This window comes from Schistocerca nitens, chromosome 3 (assembly GCF_023898315.1).
Source record: "Schistocerca nitens isolate TAMUIC-IGC-003100 chromosome 3, iqSchNite1.1, whole genome shotgun sequence".
In the NCBI taxonomy this organism is placed as follows: domain Eukaryota; kingdom Metazoa; phylum Arthropoda; class Insecta; order Orthoptera; family Acrididae; genus Schistocerca; species Schistocerca nitens.
In genome coordinates, this window is record NC_064616.1 from 352859779 (window position 1) to 352864065 (window position 4287).

A 4287-nucleotide genomic window follows, 5' to 3' on the forward strand; every position below is an offset into this window, starting at 1 on the left:
AAGCAGTCAAATTCACCATGACAAGCAGCAAATAGATACACGCTCCGCGCCAAATTCCGACAACTGTGAGGCACAGTTGTCTGCTATAGTACAAATAGCCATAAATAATGAGTACACGCAAAACATAGTTATGAAACATAACAACGTGAAGAAGGAACCTGACACACAATCATTGGAAACACATGATCAAGGTGCACAGAAAGAAATATTCGAGACATGAGAAGAGAAATAATACAATGTGAAGAAGAGGACTGAGGTGGCACACAATGAATTTTGGAACGTCTTGCTCGCAGATTAATTTACTGACACGTTTCGATACATTATGAGACATATCTGTGGTAAAAACAAACACACTATATGAAAAAACTGCCTCAGGAAAATATATATATTTTGCACAGCAGTTTCTATCAATACCTACAATGAAGTACAAAAACAAGTTTCGCAGAAGTGGGCACATCAGGTAAGAAGATATAGCTCTCATGTATGTGCAACAAGTGCCAAACTGATCGTACATAGAGAACGTAGTGATAAGAAAAACAACTGCCGTCAACAAGTAGCGTTAGCAACCATACAGACAGTAGCTGGCTATTATAAAGCGTAACCACTAGGAAAGCATACATAGAATGCATAGATTATGTACTATATCATCTTGAAAGCCAGGGAGGCACGATATAGGTGTCAAACTATAAAAACGCGAATTATGTGATGTGCAGATTGAAAATAAATAAATATAATAACAATATACACAGACTACTTGCAAGACATGAGCTGTTAAAAAAAACAAAAAGGGAGGAATTATGAAATGTATATTACAACAAGGTGCTATATATACAAGTGCTTTCGGAAAGTGCTGAATGATCGGTCGCGAAATAGAAACCACAATAAAATTCCTGTGAAGCTTCGCACGTATGTGTTGGGCAGTGTCTCTAGTGTGTCCGTACATAGCGTCACTTCGTCCTTCTCAGTTCTGAGCGCACAGTGAGCGTGTAAAGATGCCTAGAAAATAGCGTCTCACGCCAAGTATGAAAACCTGCCGAGAGAGTTCACCTAATATCATTAAACCCCACATTACGTACCTGTCGTTCAGTTCATGACAGTTCTCGGCCGCCCACTGTAGAGACAGTGATGACACACTTGCAGCGTTTCAGATGGAAGGTGTCTGATCACCCGCCGTACAGCCAGAATTTGGCTCCCTCTGCTTTTCATCTCTGCTCAAATTAACCGCTGGCTATGAAACTAACATTTTTGCACAAGAAATGAGCTGCAGCCCAGCATAGAAAATTGTCGGAAAGCACAGGAGGCTGCCTACTATGACGAGGGTATTGAAAAGTTTGTACAACGCTACATGTCACAACAGATCTCCAAGTCGGAGCGAGACTATGCAGAGAAGTAGCTGGAAGGTGCTGCTAACGGTTGTAAATAAAACAGTTTTTATTTTAACTCTGGTTTTTATTTCACGACCGATCGTTCCTTGCTTTCCGAACAGCTCTCGTATATATGCAGAAAGATTATGGCACAGTTTCATGAATGATTATAATACAGGCTTGGAATATGATATAGTTATATGTGTCTATATAGACAACGAATCTCGTATATATACAGAAAGATTATGACATAGTTTCATAAATGATTATAATACAGGCATGGAATATGATATAGTTACATGTGTCCATATAGACAACGAATCTCATGCTTCAGAGAAATTGTGTGGTACGAAATTATTTAAAAGTGAAAAAATTAACAGGTAGTCGTATAAACGCGCTTTATACAATTATAGGACAAATGAGGTGTTCCTTGCCCGTATAGTAAATTAACCAAATTTCTCAATCCTGTTCGTATCGTGACCATTTCCTGGAACCAAAATAAAAAGTGGCTGACACTGAAGCTGATGAACAGTTTCTACTGAAACTGAACGCTGAGAAAACAAACGCCGAGATGAGCTGTCGCGGAGGGTGAGCAAGCCGGTGCAATCAGGCGGGCACTCGGAGAACTGCCGTTACAATGACTGCTTCTGCTGATTGCTTGCTCGCTTGTAAAGATATCGCTCAACTTCAGAACTTTACGTGCTCTGCCGCGTAATCGCGCAACGCCTAACTTCCGCTCCTTCGCCTGAAATTCACAACCTTTGCTGTCAATTAAGGAAGTTTAAATTGGACCAAAATTTATTTTCAAAACGATGTAATGCAGTCTCACTGTTAGTAATTCCAGAGAAACGACCACTAGTTCGTTAGTTTGCACTTTATTTATCAGAAAAAATAACTCATTTCATAATGTGTAATAACAAGTTGGAAGCTTGGCTTTATATACATTACCACTGACCACTGGCCGTAACATGAATGATATGCAGCGGAGAATGTACGAGTAATATGTGTATCGAGGTCTTCAGGATGTATATATCGGTACCAAACGTTGTAGTACACACACAGCGCTGTGGACCACATAAATTTACGTACGTGTACGATGGTGTAAACCATGTAGGAGCTGGACACAGAAATCGATGATGTTGGTTCAAATGGCTCTGAGCACTATGGGACTTAACTGCTGTGGTCATCAGTCCCCTAGAACTTAGAACTACTTAAATCTAACTAACCTAAGGACATCACACATATCCATGACCGAGGCAGGATTCGAACCTGCGACCGTAGCGGTCGCGCGGTTCCGGACTGTAGCGCCTAGAACCGCTCGGCCACTCCGGCCGGCAAATCGATGATGTATAACGAAGATTTTGTCTTCCATAATTACCATATTCTTAGCATATAAGGTCTGTCTCTGCGACTAAGTAATAGGTTGTTGTCTGAGATAACGGATTCACTGTATTTTACATTTGAAGCACTGTTGGAAAATAATGTATGTTCCGATTCTTATTATATTTGGATACTGTAAACGGGATTAAATAGTTTTCGTTCTAATGCCATACCAACCCCTTGCCTACGTGTCGGGGTTTGTATACCCACATCGAATTCTGGCTGGGTAGCATATACGCCGCAGCAACGCCTTCAAATGGAAACTTTTTGTTCGCTCCTAGTAGACATGGAGTAAATTAGTGTTAAAAATGACTCCCAATTGTAACTGTTCACTGTAAGATCTCTGTTGTTATATTCGAAATAACCATGGTTTTTACATTTTCTGGTTCCACTCAACGTTTTGAGTGGTCGGTTCTTCACATTTGCGACACAAAATGTTCGCTTTCGCTTCCCATCGACACTAAGTGTCTTTTAATGATCGACAGCTCTGGGAAATTTCTCTGAACCAGCAGGGTCTACTAACCAGGCGTGCAGCATACTACCTACCTCTGTAAATTGATATTGTTTTTCAACAAGAAAACCATAAGAATGAATGCCTGTAAGAGGAGAAAGATCCTTTAGAAGAGAATCAGGAATTTCAATTTTGCTCAGCCTATCATTATTCAAGTGAAGCAGATGACTTGATGGTAGGTGTAACAAACACAGCATACGAGCGCCGCACAGTGGTTACGCTCTGCCGCCTCTCAGTGGCATGACCAGTCTTAAACGAAAGCTAGGAAGCGTCAGAAAATATTTTGTCTCTTGAAATGGCTGCTCGCCATGATCTATCGCTCCTAGAAGTTTCTCGCAAAGAGCTTGAAACACCCGGTAAACAAGCATTCGCAGGCACCTCTCCCATTTTTCTTCTAGTTAGAGTTTAGGGCCTGAAAATAAATGTGTCTGGGGATGACAGGCAGAAATACAAACACAAAGCACAAAGGGTGTACAACTGTTAGAAATGTAAACCTGAGTCACACTTTGCAGAACATACAATAAAATAGGGTATTAACCCTCAACCATAGAATAATATATGAAATTTATAACAATTTCAAATCGTAACAAAAAGTTGGTAACATAAATGCGAAGTTTCCACATTCAAAGAACTGCAGCAATGAATAACATTACCTAGTTAATGTGAAACTTCCCCTTTGTATGTAAAGAATGACAGTGCTGGAAAAACTCTTACGTTATTTCATTTTCAAACAGCTGAGAAAAACTGAATGTACTCAGACAGTTCTCTCTTTACTTATTCTGATCGTCACTAAACTGACAAACAATATTTTTAGTGCAACGCAATCTGACATTCAAGAATCCCTACAAAAGAATGGCCCTGACTAACAATAACCTTTACCTTTCATGAATCACTTACCTCACAAAAATCTTCGTTACTCGAACAACTACAATACAGAGAGCGCTATTACTGCCAGCTAAATAAAAGATTCTAACTACTGAATGCACTAATTACTGATAGGCATAGTTAGCAAATTAAAGATTTTGATAGAGA